This window comes from Delphinapterus leucas, chromosome 2, assembly GCF_059928025.1.
Source record: "Delphinapterus leucas isolate spDelLeu-1000000601 "Yukka" chromosome 2, BTC_Dleu_Yukka2, whole genome shotgun sequence".
Classification (NCBI taxonomy): domain Eukaryota; kingdom Metazoa; phylum Chordata; class Mammalia; order Artiodactyla; family Monodontidae; genus Delphinapterus; species Delphinapterus leucas.
In genome coordinates, this window is record NC_143130.1 from 42,138,886 (window position 1) to 42,161,134 (window position 22,249).

The 22,249-nt window shown below is 38.7% G+C and overlaps 1 long non-coding RNA gene across 1 annotated transcript in view; it reads right to left on the reverse strand.

Moving 5' to 3' along the window:
• LOC149750003 (uncharacterized) overlaps nt 1-22,000 on the reverse strand; it is a 64,074-nt gene extending 42,074 nt beyond the window's left edge. The window contains exons 1-2 of the long non-coding RNA XR_016392010.1: nt 21,587-22,000; nt 11,079-11,267 (exon numbers count right to left, since the gene is read on the reverse strand). This is a non-coding gene — a long non-coding RNA (uncharacterized LOC149750003). The remainder of the gene's footprint in view (nt 1-11,078; nt 11,268-21,586) is intronic.
• Nucleotides 22,001-22,249: the final 249 nt, after the last annotated feature.

Here is a 22,249-nt window from a genome sequence, read left to right on the forward strand (position 1 = left end):
AAGGCAAATACTAACAGCCATAAAACAGGAAATCGACAGTAACACATTCATAGTAGGGGACTTTAACACGCCACTTTCACCAATGGACAGATCATTCAAAATGAAAATAAATAAGGAAACACAAGCTTTAAATGATACATTAAAGAAGATGGACTTAATTGATATTTATAGGACATTCCATCCAAAAACAACAGAATACACATTTTTCTCAAGTGCTCAGGGAACATTATCCAGGATACATCATATCTTGGGTCACAAATCAAGCCTTGGTAAATTTAAGAAAACTGAAATTGTATCAAGTATCTTTTCTGACCACAATGCTATAAGACTAGATATCAATTACAGGAAAAGATCTGTAAAAAATACAAACACATGGAGGCTAAACAATGCACTACTTAATAACGAAGCGATCACTGAAGAAATCAAAGAGGAAATCAAAAAATACCTAGAAACAAATGACAATGGAGACACGACAGCCGAAAACCTATGGGATGCAGCAAAAGCAGCTCTAAGACGGAAGTTTATAGCGATAAAATCCTACCTTAAGAAACAGGAAAAACTACAATGAGATATCATCTCACACCAGTCAGAATGGCCATCATCAAAAAATCTAGAAACAATAAATGCTGGAGAGGGTGTGGAGAAAAGGGAACACGCTTGCACTGCTGGTGGGAAGGTGAATTAGTACAGCCACTATGGAGAACAGTATTGAGGTTCCTTAAAAAACTACAAATAGAACATATACAAATAGAATATACAAATATATGACACAGCAATCCCACTACTCGGCATATGCCCTGAGAAAACCATAATCCAAAAAGAGTCATGTACCAAAATGTTTATTGCAGCTCTATTTACAATAGCCAGAAGATGGAAACAACCTAAGTGTCCATCATCGGATGAATGGATAAAGAAGATGTGGCACATATATACAATGGAATATGACTCAGCCACAAAAAGAAACGAAATTGAGCTATTTGTAATGAGGTGGATAGACCTAGAGTCTGTCATACAGAGTGAAGTAAGTCAGAAAGAGAAAGACAAATACCGTACGCTAACACATATATATGGAATTTAAGAAAAAAAATGTCATGAAGAACCTAGGGATAAGACAAAAATAAAGACACAGACCTACTGGAGAATGGATTTGAGGATATGGAGAGGGGGAAGGGTGAGCTGTGACAGGGCGAGAGAGAGGCATGGACATATATATACTAACAAACGTAAGGTAGATAGCTAGTGGGAAGCAGCCGCATGGCACAGGGATATTGGCTCGGTGCTTTGTGACCACCTGGAGGGGTGGGATAGGGAGGGTGGAAGGAAGGGAGACGCAAGAGGGAAGAGATATGGGAACATATGTATATGTATAACTGATTCACTTTGTTATAAAGCAGAAACTAACACACCATTGTAAAGCAATTATACTCCAATAAAGATGTTAAAACAAAAGAAACAGGAAACATCTCAAATAAAGAACCTATCCTTGCACCTAAAGCAATTAGAGAAAGAAGAACAAGAAAACCCCAAACTTAGCAGAAGGAAAGAAATCATAAAGATCAGATCAGAAATAAATGGAAAAAAATGAAGGAAACAATAGCAAAGATCAATAAAACTAAAAGCTGGTTCTTTGAGAAGATAAAATTGATAAACCACTAGCCAGACTCATCAAGAAAAAAAGGGAGAAGACTCAAATCAATAGAATTATAAATGAAAAAGGAGAAGTAACAACTGACACTGCAGAAATATAAAATATCAAGAGAGATTACTACAAGCAACTCTATGCCAATAAAATGGACAACCTGGAAGAAATGGACAAATTCTTAGAAATGCACAACCTGCCAAGACTGAATCAGGAAGAAATAGAAAATATGAACAGACCAATCACAGGCACTGAAACTGAGACTGTGATTAAAAATCTTCCAACAAACAAAAGCCCAGGACCAGATGGCTTCACAGGCGAATTCTATCAAACATTAAGAGAAGAGCTAATACCTATCCTTCTCAAACTCTTCCAGAATATAGCAGAGGAAGGAACACTCCCAAACTCATTCTAAGAAGCCACCATCATCCTGATACCAAAACCAGACAAGGATGTCACAAAGAAAGAAAACTACAGGCCAATATCACTGATGAACATAGATGCAAAAATCCTCAACAAAATACTAGCAAACAGAATCCAACAGCACATTAAAAGGATCATACACTGTGATCAAGTGGGGTTTATTCCAGGAATGCAAGAATTCTTCAGTATACGCAAATCAATCAATGTGATACACCATATTAACAAATTGTAGGAGAAAAACCACATGGTCATCTCAATAGACGCAGAGAAAGCTTTCGACAAAATTCAACACCCATTTATGATAAAAACCCTACAGAAAGTAGGCAAAGAGGGAACTTTCCTCAACGTAATAAAGGCCATATATCACAAACTCACAGCCAACATCATCCTCAATGGTGAAAAACTGAAAGCATTTCCACTAAGATCAGGAACAAGACAAGGTTGCCCACTCTCACCACTCTTATTTAACATAGTTTTGGAAGTTTTAGCCACAGCAATCAGAGAAGAAAAGGAATCCAAATCGGAAAAGAAGAAGTAAAGCTGTCACTGTTTGCAGATGACATGATACTATACATAGAGAATCCTAAAGATGCTACCAGAAAACTACTAGAGTTAATCAATGAATTTGGTAAAGTAGCAGGATACAAAGTTAATGCACAGAAATCTCTGGCATTCCTATACAGTAATGATGAAAAAATCTGAAAATGAAATCAAGAAAACACTCCCATTTACCACTGCAACAAAAAGAATAAAATATCTAGGAATAAACCTACCTAAGCAGACAAAAGACCTCTATGCAGAAAATTATAAGACACTGATGAAAGAAATTAAAGATGATACAAATAGATGGAGAGATATACCATGTTCTTGGATTGGAAGAGTCAACATTGTGAAAATGACTCTACTACCCAAAGTAATTTACAATCCCTATAAAAGTACCACTGGCATTTTTCACAGAACTAGAATAAAAAATTTCACAATTTGTATGGAAACACAAAAGACCCCGAATAGCCAAAGCAATCTTGAGAACAAAAAGCCGACAGGAGGAATCAGGCTCCCTGACTTCAGACAATACTACAAACCTACAGTAATCAAGACAGTATGGTACTGGCACAAAAACAGAAATATAGATCAATGGAACAGGATAGAAAGCCCAGAGATAAACCCACGCACATATGGTCACCTTATCTTTGATAAAGGAGGCAGGAATGTACAGTGGAGAAAGGACAGCCTCTTCAGTAAGTGGTGCTGGGAAAACTGGACAGGTACATGTAAAAGTATGAGATTAGATCACTCCGTAACACCACAGACAAAAATAAGCTCAAAATGGATTAAAGACCTAAATGTAAGGCCAGGAACTATCAAACTCTTAGAGGAAAACATAGGCAGAGCACTCTATGACATAAATCACAGCAAGATCCTTTTTGACCCACCTCCTAGAGAAATGGAAATAAAAACAAAAATAAACAAATGGGACCTAATGAAACTTCAAAGCTTTTGCACGGCAAAGGAAACCATAAACAAGACCAAAAGACAACCCTCAGAATGGGAGAAAATGTTTGCAAATGAAGCGACTGACAAAGGATTAATCTCCAAAATTTACAAGCAGCTCATGCAGCTCAATAACAAAAGAACAAAAAACCCAATCCAAAAATGGGCAGAAGATCTAAATAGACATTTCTCCAAAGAATTTATACAGACTGCCAACAAACACATGAAACAATGCTCAACATCATTAATCATTAGAGAAATGCAAATCAAAACTACAATGAGATATCATCTCACACCAGTCAGAATGGCCATCATCAAAAAATCTAGAAACAATAAATGCTGGAGAGGGTGTGGAGAAAAGGGAACACGTTTGCACTGCTGGTGGGAAGGTGAATTAGTAGAGCCACTATGGAGAACAGTATTGAGGTTCCTTAAAAAACTACAAATAGAACATATACAAATAGAATATACAAATATATGACACAGCAATCCCACTACTCGGCATATGCCCTGAGAAAACCATAATTCAAAAAGAGTCATGTACCAAAATGTTTATTGCAGCTCTATTTACAATAGCCAGAAGATGGAAACAACCTAAGTGTCCATCATCGGATGAATGGATAAAGAAGATGTGGCACATATATACAATGGAATATGACTCAGCCACAAAAAGAAACGAAATTGAGCTATTTGTAATGAGGTGGATGGACCTCGAGTGTGTCATACAGAGTGAAGTAAGTCAGAAAGAGAAAGACAAATACCGTATGCTAACACATATATATAGAATTTAAGAAAAAATGTCATAAAGAACCTAGGGGTAAGACAGGAATAAAGACAAAGACCTACTAGAGAATGGACTTGAGGATATGGGGAGGGGGAAGGGTAAGCTGTGACAAACAGAGAGTGGCATGGACATATATACACTACCAAACGTAAATTACATAGCTAGTGGGAAGCAGCCACATAGCACAGGGAGATCAGCTCGGTGCTCTGTGACCACCTAGAGGGGTGGGATAGGGAGAGTGGGAGGGAGGGAGACACAAGAGGGAAGAGATATGGGAACATATCTACATGTATAACTGATTCACTTTGTTATAAAGCAGAAACTAACACATCATTGTAAAGCAATTATACTCCAATAAAGCTGTAAAAAACAATGGAAATTTAAAGAAAAATATATATATTGTATGTTTAATTACATTTCATAGAATTATTATCCCTAAATCATAATTCTATTAGTACACCAGTACAGAGATTATTTCTTAATATTTAGGTGAGAACCATTTCCTTCTGTTTTTGAGAATAATTCTGTAAACTCATTTCCAGTAATGGCACTCTTCCCCAAATCAAAGGTTTAACAAGGGAGATGCAAGCAGAATAATCATGAAAACACAAAGCAATACAAAACAACAAAAAGTTTCTAACTTCCAATAACAGCTCAATTTAGAAGAGGGTTTATATCTTCAGAAAAAAAGCATTCTGCCTTGACTTTCTAACCAGTCAAAATCTGTGTATTCTACAGAAAATCTGTGATGTTACTCCCATAAAACTACCCTTTACTGCTTCTGCCTTCATTAGATTTCCTAAGCACTAGTGTTTTTATGCAGAGGTTGAAAAAAATCCTAATGTGATTTATTTATAATGTGTGTGTTCTTTGTCCTATACTAGTGTCTAAAGTTTCTCCAGGGCTAGACCCCAAATAATATTCCTTTACATGGTAAGTGATATTTGGAGAGTGGGAGAGGTTTAATAAATACCCTAACCCTAAAGCGTACCCTAACCCTAACCCTACCCTAACCCATACCCTAACCCTAACCCGTACTATACCCTAACCCGTACCCTAAACCTAACCTGTAGCCATACTCTAACCTGTACCTTAAACCCTAACTTATACCCTAACCCTTACCCTAGTCCTAACCCGTACCCTAACATTAAGCCGTACCCTAACCCATAAAATAACCCTAACCCATAAGCTAACCCTAAACCATATCCTAACCCATAACCTAACCCTAACCCCTAGCCGTACCCTAACCTGTACGCTAATTCGTACCCTAACCCTAACACGTACCCTAACCCTAAAGTGTACCCTAATCCAAAACCTAACCCATAACCTAACCCTAACCCATACCCTAAACCTAACCCATACCCTAACCATACACCTAAACAATAACATAACCCTAACCCGTACGCTAACCCTAAACCATACTCTAACACGTACCCTAACCCTAACCCGTAGCCGTACCCTAAACTGTACCCTAACCCTTACCTGTACCCTAAGCCTAAGCCATACCCTAACCATAAACCGTACCCAAACCATAACCCATACACTAACCCATACCCTAACACTAACCTGTATCCTTACCCTAACCTGTACCCTAACCCTAACCCATACCCTAACACGTACCCTAATCCTAACCCATACCCTAACACTAACCCATACCCTAACTCGTACCCTTACCCTAACCCGTAACCATACCCTAAACTTTACCCTAACCCTAACCCGTACTGTAACTCTAACCCATACCCTAACCCTAACCTGTACCCTAATCCAGCCTGTACCCTAACCCTAACCCATACCCTATCCCGTACCCTAACCCGTACCCTAAACCCTAATCCTTATCCCTAACTTAATTTATTTCTTTTTGTATTTTAAAAAATATTTTTCTGAGTTAAAACTAATTAGCAGAACAACAAAATAAAACAGAAAGTAACCTGAGTGTCCCTCAAAAAGCTAAGTCTGAAATACTTGGTACTTCTGTTCTATGGACTGTTATGTAGCCTATAAAAAGTGTGAGAGCTAAATTTGTTTTTCTACAGTGAGAAATATGATGCTCCAGATGTAAGGAACACCTGGATAAAATAAGAAAGCTACACATTATGCTGGTCGTTTCAGGGAGTGGGAAAGGATGGCAAGTGGTAAAATATTATCTTTTTCTTTAATCTTTTTAAATTTCACTTGTTACAAAGAACTTGAATTATAATTGTACTTTAAAAAAAGTATCAATGGAAATTTAAAAGAAAAAAAATAAGTATAGTGTGTGTAAATACACTTCATAGAATTATCTCTGAATCATAATTCTGTTAGTACACCAGTATAGAGATTATTTCTTAATATTTAGGTGAGAACCATTTCCTTCTGTTTTTGAGAATAATTCTGTAAACTCATTTCCAGTAATGGCACTCTTCCCCAAATCAAAGGTTTAACAAGGGAGATGCAAGCAGAATAATCATGAAAATACAAAGCAATACCACAGCAAAAAATAAAATCTAACTTCCCATAACAGCTCACTTTAGAAGAGTGTTTATATCTTTAGAATAAAAGCATTCCTCCTTGACTTTCTAACCAGTAAAATCCTGTGTATTCTATAGAAAATCTGTGATGTTATTCCCATAAAACTACCCTTTACTGCTTCTGCCTCCATTAGATTTCCTGAGCTCTAGTGTTTTAATATACAGGTTAAAAACAAAATCATAATGTGACTTATTCATACTGTGTGTGTTCTTTGTCTTACCTTAGTGTCAAATTGTTCTCCATGGCTGGACCCCATATAATATTCCTTTACGTGCTATGTGATATCTGGAGAGTTGGAGAGGTTTAATAAATACCCTAACCCTAAAGCATACCCTAACCCTAAACCTAATCCGTCCCCTAAACCTAACCATAATGAATACCCTAACCCGTATCCTAACATTAACCCATACACTAACCCTAACCCATAGGCGTACCCTAACCTGTACCCTAACCCTATCCCGTACCCTAACCCTGACAGTAACCCTAACCCGTACTCTAACACATATGCTAAACACTAATCCTTACCCCTAACTTATTTTTTTTTGTATTTTAAAAACTATTTTTCTGGGGTTTAAACAAATTACCAGAACAACAAAATAAAACAGAAAGTAACCTGAGTGTCCCTCAAAAAGCGAAGTCTGAAATACTTGATATTTCTGTTCTATGGACTGTTACGTAGCCTATAAAAAGTGTGAGAGCTAAATCTGTTTTTCTACAGTGAGAAATATGATGCTCCAGATGTAAGGAACACCTGGATAAAATAAGAAAGTTACACATTATGCTGGTCGTTTAAGGGAGTGGGAAAGGATGGCAAGTGGTAAAATATTATTTTTTCCTTTAATCTTTTTAAATTTCACTTGTTACAAAGAACTTGAATTATAATTGTACTTTAAAAAAATAACAATGTAAATTTAAAAGAAAAAATATACATTGTGTGTTTAATTACATTTCATAGAATTATTATCCCTAAATCATAATTCTGTTAGTATACCAGTTTAGAGATTATTTCTTAATATTTAGGTGAGAACCATTTCCTTCTGTTTTTGAGAATAATTCTGTAAACTCATTTCCAGTAATGGCACTCTTCCCCATATCAAAGGTTTAACAAGGGAGATGCAAGCAGAATAATCATGAAAACACAAAGCGATACAACAGCAACAAAAAATTTCTAACTTCCAATAACAGTTCAATTTAAAAGAGGGTTTACATCTTCAGAATAAAAGCATTCCTCTTTGACTTTCTAACCAGTCAAAATCTGTGGATTCTACAGAAAATGTGTTATTTTATTCCCATAAAACTATCCTTTACTGCTTCTGCCTCCATTAGATTTCCTAAGCACTAGTGTTTTAATGTACAGGTTAAAAACAAAATCCTAATGTGATTTATAATGTGTGTGTTCTTTGTCTTATCCTAGTGTCTAAAGTGTTCTCCATGGCTGGACCACACATAATATTCCTTTACGTGCTAAGTGATATCTGGAGAGTGGTAGAGGTTTAATAAATACCTTAACCGTAAAGCTTACCCTAACCCTAACCCATACCGTAACCCTAACGCATACCCTAAACCTAACCCGTACCCTAAACCGTACCCTAACCCTACCCCTAACCTAACCCTAATCTGTACCCTAACCCTAACCCATACCCTAACCCTAACCTGTAACCGAACCCTAACCCGTACCCTAACACTAACCCATAACCTAACCCTAAACCTAACCCATAGCCGTACCCTAACCTGTCCTAACCCTAACCCGTACCCTAAAGCTAACCCGGACCCTAACACTAACTCGTACCCTAACCCTGACCCATAACCTAACCCAGACCCAAGGCCTAACCCGTACGCTAAGACTAACACACACCGTAACCCACACCTTAACCCTAACCTGTAACCGTACTCTAACCTGTACTCTAACCCTAACCCGTACCCGAATCCTAACCTGTATCCTAACCCTAACCCATACCCTAACCCGTAGCCTAACCCATAACCTAATCCTAACCCATAGCCGTACCCTAAACTGTACCGTAACCCATACCCTAACCCTACCCCGCACCCTAACCCATAGCCATACCCTAACCCATACCCTAACCCTAACCCTTACGCTAACCTGTACCCTAACCCGTACCGTAACCCTAACCCGTACCCTATCCCTAACCTGTACCCTAATCCTAAACTGTACCCTAACCCATACCCTAAACCCTAATCCTTACCCCTAACTAAATTTTGGTTTTTTGTTTTTTAAAAAATATTTTTCTGGGTTGAAAACAAATTAGCAGAACAACAAAATAAAACAGAAAGTAAATGAGTGTCCCTCAAAAATATAAGTCTGAAATGCTTGGTACTTCTGTTCTATGGACTCTTTTGTAGCCTATAAAAAGTGTGAGAGATAAATCTGTTTTTCTACCGTGAGAAACATGATGTTACAGATGAATAGAACACCTGGATAAAGTGAGAAATCTACACATTATGCTGCTCGTTTCACGGAATGGGAAAGGATGGCAAGTGGTAAAATATTATCTTTTCCTTTAATCTTTTAAAATTTCACTTGTTACAAAGAACTCGAATTATAATTATACTTTAAAAAAATAAAAATGGAAATTTAAAAGAAAAAATATATATATTGTGTGTTTAATTACATTTCAGAGAATTATGAAATGCTGCTGCCCTCTGGCTGTTACCTGCAAAAGCAGCTCAAAACCTGTGCCAATGGTCATTTCATATGAACAAGTACTGCAGTGCTGTAAAGGAAACCTGCCCTCATAATGTCTTGAGGGAGGTAAAGGCCAAAATATTTCAAAATGTGGCACATATTTCAAGAAAACCATTTGAAGAAGTAAGCTGTAATAAAAGTTTGAAAAATAAAAGGACATGCCTGAAAGCTCAATTTCAAGGGATTATGAGACACACGCAAATCCAACCACACAGTGATATCAGCTCACACCACTCAGAATAACCATCAGCAAAGAAACTACAAACGATCAATGCTGAAGAGGTTTGGAGAAATGCATACCCTTAATTTGAAGTGGGACGTAAACTGTTAAGAGCCACTAATAGGAACAGAATGCAGTTGCCTTTAAAAGGTAAACATTGAGCTACTATACGATCCAGCAGGCCCACTTCTGGGCCCATAACCTAAGAAGACAGAATTGGAAAGACCAGGCAGGCAAATCTGCATTGCAGCAGTATTACAATAGCCAAGACATGGAAGCAATCAAAAAGTCCATCAACAGATGAGTGGACAAAGAAGAACTGCTACATGTAGAGATGGAATATTAGCCAAGGAAAAAGTGAAACAATGCCATTTGCTGCACCATAGATGAGTCTAGAGGTAATCACGCAACTTGTAGTAAGTGAGAAAGCGAAAGACACCTAGCGTATGATATCACTTATAGGTGTTACCTAAAAATTGATAACAATGAAGATATTTCCACAGAGAAAGGCAATCACAGATTCATTAAACAAACTTATGGTTCCCCAAATCGAAAGGTGTTATTAGCATTGTGTCATAACCTACATGGGAAAAGGATCCAAAGAAGAATAGATATATGTATATGTGTGAAAGAACCACATCTTACACACCTAGAACAAACAAAACATTGTAATCAAATTTGCTGCGATAAAAAATAAAAATTAAATTAAAAATATGAACAAGAAATAATGAGACATAAACTTAAAGGAATTTTTCCTGGCACATTCCATTCTAATTTACAACGTAGAACAGGACTTCCATTAAGGCTCCGTTGCCCTGGTAACCAGATTTGGTAAAGGAGAAATGCTGCCACCTTGTAGCTGTTTCACACAACAGCAGCTTTAAACCAAACGCTAATGGTCACTTAATTTTCAAAATATGTGCAGGACTGTAAAGGACACCGGGCCTCAAAATATTCCGGGGGTCGTAAATCGACCAGAAAATTCAAAAGACGTCAACATTTCAAAAAGACAATATCCAGAGGCATATTTTACGCACATTTTGTCTTTTCTTTCTTTTTCTTTTTGTTTAAAAAATATGATGGAATAATGCTCAATAACAGGAACTAATAAAGTCATGCAAATTCAATCTACAAAAATGTTCACCTTACTACCTTCAGAATGATCATCAGCAAAATAGTCTACAAAACATGAATGCTGAAAGGGTTTTAGAGACCTGTGACCCCTCTAGCTGCTGGTGGGACGTAAAATGGTAACAGCCAGTAGTGAGAAGAGAATGGCGGTGTGTTTAAAGTTAAAAATTGAGCTCACCGGGCTTCCCTGGTGGCGCAGTGGTTGAGAGTCCGCCTGCCGATGCAGGGGACACGGGTTCTTGCCCCGGTCCAGGAAGATCCCACATGCCGCGGAGCAACTAAGACCGTGAGCCATGGCCGATGAGCCTGCGCGTCTGGAGCCTGTGTTCCGCAACGGGAGAGGCCACAACGGTGAGAGGCCAGCGTACTGCAAAAAAAAAAAAAAATTGAGCTCACCACTCTGTAATAACCTACACGGGAAAGGAACCAAAGATGAATAGATAGATACACACATATAATGAACCAGATTCTGTACACCTAGAACAAACACAACATTTTAATCAAATTTGCTCTGATAATAAAAATTAAATTTAAAAAACAAACAAGAGGTAAGGAGATATAAGCGCTTGGGGATTTGCCCTGGCACATTCCACTCTAATTTGCAGCCTACTAACACGACTTCCAGGAAGGCTCTGTTGCCCCAAACCCCAGAGTTGGAAATGTAGAAATGTGCCGCCTTGTGGCCGTTTACCGCAAGAGCGGTTTTAAACCCACAGCTAATGGTCACTTAACATTCACAAGGACTCAGGGGTGTAAAGGACACCTGCCCTCAAAAAATGTCCTGAGGTGAGAAACGGGCAAAAAAAATCAAAAAAGAAAAATTTTTCAAGAAGGTACTATGAAGAGGTAAGTTTGACTTACTCTCTTCTCAAAAAAAGAAAATGGATAGAAGCTCAACCTCAAGAATTATTAGACTCATGCAAATCTAATCTACAAAAAAGTTTCAACTCACACTAGTCGACTGACCATCAGCAAAACGTCTACAAAGAATAAATGCTGAAGGGGTTTTAGAGAACTGTGTACCCTCTAACTGCTGGGGGGATGTAAACTGGTAACAGTCAGTAGTGAGAACATAATGGAGGTGTGTTTAAAGGTAAAAATTGAGCTACCATGTGAACTGGTAGGTCCTTTGATGCACCTATCACCTGAGCAGACCAGAATGAAAAAGACACAGGCTGGCAATCCTGCACTGCAGGAACATTTAACATAGCCAAGACTTGGAAGAAACCAAAATGTCCATGAACAGAAAAATGCACAAAGAAGAAGTGGTCCATGTACACAATGGAATATTAGCCATGGAAAACAATGAAACAGTGCTGTTTGCACCACCATATAAGGACCTAGAGATAATCACCCAACTTGAAGTCAGAAAGAAACCGAAAGACAGATATCCTATGACATCACTTCTAGGTGTTACCTAAAAATTGATACCCATGAAATTATTTCCAAGAGAAGGACACGCATGGACTAAGAAAATAAAATTATGTTTCTCCAAATGGAAAGGTGTAAGGAATGAATGAATTAAGATATGGCAGTTAACAGACATGTACTAACATATATTAAATATATAATCACAAAATACCTATGGAATACCAAGAGAGGTCTACTCAACACTCTGTAATAACCTACACGGGAAAGGATCCAAAGATGAATAGACAGATATATTGATATGATGAACCAGATTCTGTACACCTAGGAAAAATAACATTTTTATCAAATTTGCTCTGATACCTAATAAAAATTAAATTTAAAAAACAACAAGTAAGGAGATATAAGCTCTTGGGGATTTGCGCTGGCACATTCCACTCTAATTTGAAGCCTACTAACACGATTTCCAGGAAAGCTCTGTTGCCCAAAACCCAGAGTTGGAAATGTAGAAATGCTGCCGCCTTGCGGCCGTTTCCCGCAAGAGCAGCTTTAAACCCACAGCTAATGGTCACTGAACATTCACAAGGCCTCAGGGCTGTAAAGAACACCTGCCCTAAAAAAATTGTGCTGAGGGAGGGAATGGCTAAAAAAATTCAAAAGAGGCTAATTTTTCAAGAAGATGGTATGAAGACGTAAGTTTTACTCACTGTCTTTTTTTAAAAAGGAAAATGGATAAAAGCTTAACCTCAGGAATTATTACACTCATGCAAATCTAATCTACAAAAAGGTTTCAACTCACGCACGTCGACTGACCATCAGCAAAAAGTCTACAAATAATGAATGCTGAAGTGGTTTTTGAGAACTGTGTACCCTCTAGCTGCTGATGAGATGTGAAGTGGTAACAGCCAATAATGAGAACAGAAAGGAGCTGTATTTAAAAGTAAAAATTGAGCTACCATTGAATGCAGCAGGCCCACTGCTGGGCCTCTCACATGAGAAGACTAGAATCCAGAAGACACAGGCTGCAAAAGCTGCACTGCAGCCTTATTCACAATAACCAAGACATGGAAGCAACCTAAATGTCCATCAACAGATGAATGGATAAAGAAGTGGTCCATGTACACAATGCAATATTAGCCATGGAAAACAATGAAACACTGCTCTTTGAGGTACCATAGATAAGCCTAGAGATAATCACAGAACATGCGGTAAGTTGGAAAGCTAAAGACATATATCCTATGATATCACTTATAGGTGTTACCTAACAACTGACAAAAATGGACATATTTACACAGAGAAAAACACACACAGACTTACAAAATAAACTATGCGTATCTAAAAGGAAAGGTGGTGGCAATGTATAAATTAAGATTAGGTTTACCATACCTATACAAATACAGATTAAGTACATATATCAAAAAGCCCGAGCACATAGCAAGAGACGCCTACAGAACACTCTGCAATCCTTTACATGGGAAACTGATCTGTACATGAATAGATATATATGATGTACAAATGAGCCAGACTGTGTACACGTAGAACAAACTGTATCCTAATCATTACCCCGATTAAAACAATTAAAAGAATGAACAAGAAGTAATGAGACATAAACTTCAGGGACTTTTTCCTGGCACATTCCATTGCTGCCGCCTTGTGGCCATTTCCCACAACACCAGCTTTAAACCCAGTACTAATGGTCACTAAATATTCACAATCATTGCAGGCATGTAAATGACACCTGCTCTCAAAAAAATTCCTGGGGCTGAAAGTAGACCACAAAATTCAAAAGAGGGCAACCTTCCAAGAAGACAATTTCAAGAGGTATATTGTACTCACACTTTTTTTTCTAAAGAAAAGAGAAAGGTGTGGAAAAATGCTGAATATTAGGAATTATTAAAGACATGCAAATCCAAATTACAAAAACCTATCAGCTCACACCAGTCAGAGTGGCCATGAGAAAACATTCTGCAAACAATAAATGCTGAAGGGGTTGTGGAAAAATGCGTACGCTCGGTGTTAAATGGACGTGGTAAGAGCCACTAGTGAGAACACAATGGAGGTGTTTTGAAAAGGTAAACATTGAGCTACCAGTCAATGAATCATACCCACTATTGGGCCTATCACCTGAGAAAATGAGAATCAAAAGTCACAGGCTGGCAATACTGCACTCCAGCAATATTTACCATAGCCAACACTTGGAAGCAACGAAAATGTCCATCAACACAGGAATGCACAAAGAAGTGGTCCATGTACACAATGGGATATTACTCCACTAAAAAATATAAATTAAATTTGAAAAACAAACATAAGTAAGGAGACATAAGCTTTTGGGGGTATATCAGGGCACACTGCAGTCTAATTTATAACTGAGGAATACCACTGGCAGGAAGGTCTGTTTCCCTAGGTACCAGAGTGGGGAACGTAGAAATGCAGTCGCCGTCTGGCCGATACGTGCAACAGCAGCTTTGAAATCTGTGCTAATGGGCACTTCATATGCACAAGTACTGCAGGGCTGCAAATGAAACCTGCCCTTAAAATGTCTTGACGCAGGTAAAGGCCAAAAAATTTCAAAATATGGCACATACTTCAAGAAAACAATTTGAAGAAGTCAGCTGTAATAACAGTTTGAAAAATAAAAGGACATGCCTGAGAGCTCAATTTCAAGGGATTATGAGACACATGAAAATCCAACCACAAAGAGGTATCAGCTCACACCACTCAGAATAGCCATCAGCAAAAAAACTACAAATGATCAATGCTGAAGAGGTTGTGGAGAAATGCATAACCTCAATTTGAAGTGGGACGTAACCTGGTAAGAGCCACTAATGGGAACAGAATGGAGGTGCCTTTAAAAGGTCAACCTTGAGCTATGATATGATCCAGCAGGCCCACTCCTCAGGCTATATCCTAAGACAGAATTGGAAATACACAGGCAGGCAAATCTGTACTGTAGAAGCATTACAATAGCCAAGACATGGAAGCATCCAAAACGTCCATCAAGAGATGAGTGGGCAGGGCTTCCCTGGTGGCGCAGTGGTTGAGAGTCCGCCTGCCCATGCAGGGGTCACAGGTTCGTGCCCCGGTCCGGGAGGATCCCACATGCCGTGGAGCGGCTGGGCCCGTGAGCCATGGCCGCTGAGCCTGCGCGTCCAGAGCCTGTGCTCCACAACGGGAGAGGCCACAACAGTGAGAGGCCCGTGTACCGCAAAAAAAAAAAAAAAAAAAAAAAAAGAGATGAGTGGACAAAGAAGAACTGGTACATGTACAGATGGAATACTGGCCAAGGAAAAAAATGAAACAATGCCATTTGCAGGACCATAGAGGAGTCTAGAGGTAATCATGCAACTTGTAGTAAGTGAGAAAGCGAAAGACAAATATCCTATCACTTATAGGTGTTACCTAAAAACTGATACCAGTGAAGATATTTCCACAGAGAAAGGCAATCACAGATTCATTAAACAAACATATGGCTCAACAAATGGAAAGGTGTGAGGATTGGATACATTACAATATTGGGGTTAACAGAGATATACAAACACATGTGAAATATATAATCACCAAAGACCTACGGCATACCAAGAGAAGGCTACTCAACATTGTGTCATAACCTACATGGTAAAAGGATCTGAAGAATATATATATATGTGTGTGTGTGTGTGTGTGTAAAAGAGCCACATCTTGCACACCTAGAACAAGCAAAACATTGTAATCAAACTTGTTGTGATAAAAAATAAAAATTAAATTAAAAAAACGAACAAGAAGTAATGAGACATAATCTTAAGGGGCTTTTCCTGGCACATTTGGTTCTAATTTACAACCTACAACACTACTTCCATTATGGCTCTGTTGCCCTAGTAACCAGATTTGGTAAGGAGAAGTGCTGCCGCCTTCTGGCCATTTCACACAACAGTGCTAATGGTCACTTAATATTCAAAATAATTGCAGGCCTGTAAATGACACCTGCCATCACAAAAAATCCTGGGGTCGTAAAATCGACCAGAAAATTCAAAAGACGTCAACATTTCAAGAAGACAATTTCAAGAGGCATATTTTACGCACATTTTGTCTTTTCTTTTTTTTTCTTTAAAATGAAATGGAATTGAAAAATGCTAAACATCAGCAATTAATAAAGCCATGCAAATCCAATTAGAGAAATGTTCACCTCACAGCCATCAGAATTTTCTTCAGCAAAAAGTCTACAAAGAGTAAATACTGAAGGGGTTTCAGAGAACTGTGTACCCTCTAGCTGCTGGGGGGTTGTAAACTGGTAACAGCCAGTATTGAGAACATAATGGAGGTGCATTTAAGGGTAACAATTGAGTTACCGTGTGATCTGGTAGGTCCTTGGATGCACCTATCACCTGAGCAGAGCAGAATGGAAAAGACACAGGCTGCCAAACCAGAACTGCAGGAACATTTAACATAGCAAAGACTTGGAAGAAACCAAAATGTCCATCAACAGAAAAATGCACAAAGAGGAAGTGGTCCATGTAAACAATGGAATGTTAGCCATGGAAAACAATGAAACAGTGCCGTTGGCACCACCATATAAGGACCTAGAGATAATCACCCAACTTGATGTAAGAAAGAAACTGAAAAACAGATATCCTATGACATCACTTCTAGGTGTTACCTAAAAATTGATACACATGAACATATTTCCAAGAGAAGAAAAAGCATGGATTAAGAAAAAAATATTATGTTTAACCAAATGGAAAGGTGTATGCATGAGTTAGGATATGGGGGTTAACAGACATGTATTAATACATATGAAATATATAATCACAAAATACCTATGGAATACCAAGAGAGGTCTACTCAACACTCTGTAATAACCTACACGGGAAAGGATCCAAAGATGAATAGACAGATACGTTGATATGATGAACCAGATTCTGTACACCTAGGAGAAACAACATTTTTATTAAATTTTCTGTGATACCTAATAAAAATTAAATTTAAAAAGCAAACAAGTAAGGAGATATAAGCTCTTGGGGGTTTGCGCTGGCACAATCCACTCTAATTTGAAGCCTACTAACACGATTTCCAGGAAAGCTTTGTTGCCCCAAAACCCAGAATTGGAAATGTAGAAATGCTGCCGCCTTGTGGCCGTTTCCCGCAAGAGCGGCTTTAAACCCACAGCTAATGGTCACTTAACATTCACAAGGACTCAGGGCTGTAAAGGACACCTGCCCTCAAATATCGTGCTGAGGGAGGGAATGGTGAAAAAATTCAAAACAGGCAAATTTTTCAAGAAGATAGTATGAAGACAAGTTTTACTCACTGTGTTTTAAAAAAAGGAAAATGGATAAAAGCTCAACCTCAGGAATTATTAGAATCATGCAAATCTAATCTACAAAAAAGTTTCAACTCACACCAGTCAAATGACCATCAGCAAAAAGTCTACAAACAATAAATACTGGAGGGGTTTTAGGGAACTGTGTACCCTCTAGCTGCTGATGAGATGTAAAGTGGTAACAGCCAATAATGAGAACAGAAAGGAGCTGCGTTTAAAAGTAAAAATTGAGGTACCATTCAATCCAGCAATCACACCACTGGGCCTCTCACCTGAGAAGACCAGAATCGAGAAGACCCGGGCTGCAAAAGCTGCACTGCAGCCTTATTCACAATAGCCAAAAGAGTGAAGCAACCAAAATGTCCATCAACAGATGAATGGTTAAAGAAAAAATGGTCCATATACACAATGGAATATTAGCCATGGAAAACAATGAAACACTGCTATTTGAGGCACCATAGAGGAGCTTGGAGATAAGCACAGAACATGAGGTAAGTCAGAAAGCAAAAGACCTATATCCTATGATATCACTTATAGGCGTTATCTAATAACTAACACGAACATATTTCCACAGAGAAAGATACTCACAGACTTAGAAATTAAGTATGCTTATCGAAAAGCAAAGGGCAGAACGGATAAATTAAAATTAGTGTTACCGTACATATACAAATACATATTATAAACATATATCAAAAAGACTGACCATATAGCAAGGGAGGTCTACGGAACACTCTGTAATATTTTACATGGGAAGAGGATCTGAACATGAATAGACATACATATTGTACAAATGAACCAGATTGTGTACACCTGGACAAACAATATTGTAATCATTACCCCAATTAAAAAAAAATTTAAAACCAAGAAGAAGTAATGAGACATAAACTTATGGGCGTTTCTCCTGGCACATTCCATTCTAACTTACAACCTAGGAACATGACTTCCAGAAAGGCTCTGCTGCCCTAGTACCCAGGTTTGGGAATGGAGAAATGCTGCCTCCTTGTGGCCCTTTCCCACAGCAGCAGCTTTAAACCCAGTGCTAAAGGTCACTAAATATTCACCAAACTTGCAGTTCTGTAATGACAACTGCCCTCCAAAAAATCCTGGGGTCGAATATCGACCAAAAATTCAAAAGAGGTCAACATTCCAAGAAGACAAATTGAAGAGATATATTGTACTCACAGTTTTTCTTTTTAACATAAAAGAAAAAGGCGTGGAAAAATGATGAATTTTAGGAATTTTTAAAGACAGGCAAACCGAAATTACAAAAACCTATCAGGTCACAGCAGTCAGAATGGCCATTAGCAAAGATGCTGCAAACAATAAATGCTGAAGGGATTGTGGAGAAATGCATACCCTCGGTTATAAGGGGGATGTGGTAAGAGCCACTAATGAAAACACAATAGAGGTGCTTTGAAAAGGTAAACATTGAGCTACTAGTCAATCAGTCACACCCACTGCTGGGCCTATCACCTGAGAAAATGAGAATCAAAAAATCACAGGCTGGCAATCTTGCACTCCAGCAATATATAATATAGCCAACACTTGGAAGCAGCGAAAATGTCCATCAACAGAGGAATGCACAAAGAAGAAGTGGTCCATGTACACAATGGCATATGACTCCAATAAAAAATATAAATTCAGGGCTTCCCTCGTGGCGCAGTGGTTGAGAGTCCGCCTGCCGATGCAGGGGACATGGGTTCGTGCCCCGGTCTGGGAAGATCCCACATGCCGTGGAGCGGCCAGGCCTGTGAGCCATGGCTGCTGAGCCTGCATGTCCGGAGCCTGTGCTCCGTAAAGGGAGAGGCCACAACAGTGAGAGGCCCGCGTATCGAAAAAAAGAAATATATATATATATATATATATATATATATATATGTATATATACACGTATATATATATATATATATACGTGTATATATATAAATTCAAATTAAATAACAAACATAAGTAAGGAGACATCAGCTTTGGGGAGTTTATCTGGGCACATTCCACTCTAATTTATAGCCGAGGAAGACCACTGGCCGGAAGGTCTGTTTTCCTAGTACCAGCATGGTGAACGAAGAAAGGCTGCTGCACTCTGGCCGTTACCTGCAAAAGCAACTTTAAAGCCTGTGCTAATGGTCACTTCATGTGAACACGTACTGCAGGGCTGTAAATGAAATCTGCCCTCAAAATGTCTTGAGAGAGGTAATGGCCAATAAATTTCAAAATGTGACACATACTTTAAGAAAACACTTAGAAGAACTAAGCTGTAATCACAGTTTGAAAAATAAAAAGGACATGCCTTAAAGCTCAATTTCAACGGATTATGAGTCACATGCAAATTCAACCACAAAGAAGTATCAGCTCACACCATTCAGAATATCCATCAGCAAGAAAACTACAAACAATAAATGCTGAAGGTGATGTGGAGAAATGCATACCCTCAACTTTAAGTGGGACGTAACCTGGAAATAGCCAGTAGTGAGAACAGATACTTGGTGCCTTTAAAAGGTAAACCCTGACATACCATGTGATACAGGAGGCCCACTCCTGGGCCGATAACATAAGAAGACAGAATTGGAAAGACACAGCCAGGCAAATGTGCATTGCAGCAGTATTACAATAGCCAAGACATGGAGGCAACCAAAAAGTTCATCAAGTGGTGAGTGGACAAAGAAGAACTGGTACATGTACAGATGGAGTATTACCTAGGGAAAAAAATGAAACAATGCCATTTGCAGCACCATAGATGGTTCTAGAGGTCATCAGGCAAATTGTACTAAGTCAGACAGCAAAAGGCACATATCCTATAATATCACTTAATAGGTGTTAGCTAAAAGTGATACCAATGAAGATATTTCCACAGAGAAAGGCAATCACAGATTCATTAAACAAACTTATGGTTCACCAAATGGAAAGGTGTGAGGATTGGATACATTAGGGTATTGGGGTTAACATAGACATAGAAACACATGTTAAATATATAATCACCAAAGACCTACGGAATACCAAGAGAAGACTACTCAACATTGTGTCATAACCTACATGAGAAAACGATCTGAAGAAGTATAGATACATGAATATGTGTAAAAGAACCAAGTCTTGCACACCTAGAACAAACAAAACATTTTAATCATATTTGCTCTGATAAAAAATAAAAATTAATTTAAAAAAAGAACAAGAAGTAATGAGACATAAACTTAAGGGGCTTTTTGCTGGCACATTGCATTCTACTTTACAACCAGAACACAACTTCCATTAAAGCTCTGTCATCACTAATAAAGCAGCTTTATAAGCAATGCTGAAGGTAGCTTAAAAGAAGTCTCACTAATTATTGATAGTAACAAGAAAACAAACAAAAGTAAAAATCACACTGCAAAAAGTATACATAGAGTAAGGGTAGTAGATCAAACACTTATTCAATTTCTGTAAAGAGTAAAAGACAACAGTAGTATGTTTTTTTAAAAAAAGCGAGCCCAAATAAATCAGAAATGAAAGAGATGATGTTACAACAGCCACCACAGAAATACAAAGTATCCTAAGATACACACAAAGTAACTCAGGGCTCAGACTGGACAGAGCTCACTCTCCATTCCCCTGTACATGACTTACAGGAGACTCAGGAACTGAGGATGGGGTCCCTGAGGAGAGGCACAAGATAGAAGATGTTAGGCATTAACATGACTGCATTCATCTTAAACATGCCTGAACTATATTCACAGGAGATGATTTTGCCCTGTATGTACATCGGCACCTCTAGTCGGAACTGCAGATCTTTGGCTTCACCACCTCTACTAACAGCATTAGCTTCACCTGCTGTGGACTGTCTCTTATAGGATTTCTAGAACCACAAAGCATCGAAGCTTCACAGGACCCAGAGTCTGTGCGACTCCACCCCGAGTCTCAGAGTCTCAACTGCACTCAGAGACTCAGAGTCTCAACAGAGACTCCACTCTTGGAGGGCACACACAAAGTAGTGTGCACATCAGGACCCAGGGGAAGGAGCAGTCACCCCATAGGCGAATGACCAGACCTACCTGCTAGTTTTAGAGGTCTCCTGCAGAGGTGGGGAGTGGCTGTGGCTCACCATGGGGACAACGACACTGGAAGCAGAAGTTCTGGGAAATACTCCTTGGCGTGAGCCCTCCCAGAGTCCGCCATTAGCCCCACCAAGAGCAAGGTAGGCTCCAGTGCTGGGTCGCCTCAGGCCAAACAAACAACAGGGAGGGAACCCAGCCCCATGCATCAGCAGACAAGCGGATTAAACTTTTTATTACATTTTATTTAATCCACAGACAAGCAGTAAAGCTCTGCCCAGCAGAGCAACACCCAGCTCTACCCACCACCAGTCCCTCCCATAAGGAAGCTTGCACAAGCCTCTAAGATAGACTCATCCACCAGAGAGCAGACAGCAGAAGCAAGAACTACATTTCTGCAGCCTGTGGAAGGAAAACCACATTAACAGAAAGATAGAGAAAATGAAAAGGCAGAGGACTTTATACCAGATCAAGGAACGAGATAAATCCCCAGAAAAACAATGAAATGATGTGGGGATATGTAACCTTCCAGAAAAAGAATTTGGAATAATGATAGTGAAGATGATCCAAGACTTTGGAAAAAGAATGTAGGCAAAGATCGAGAAGATGCAAGAATTTTTTCATGTGCCAAGAAGCACATGAAAAGCTGCTCAACATCACTAA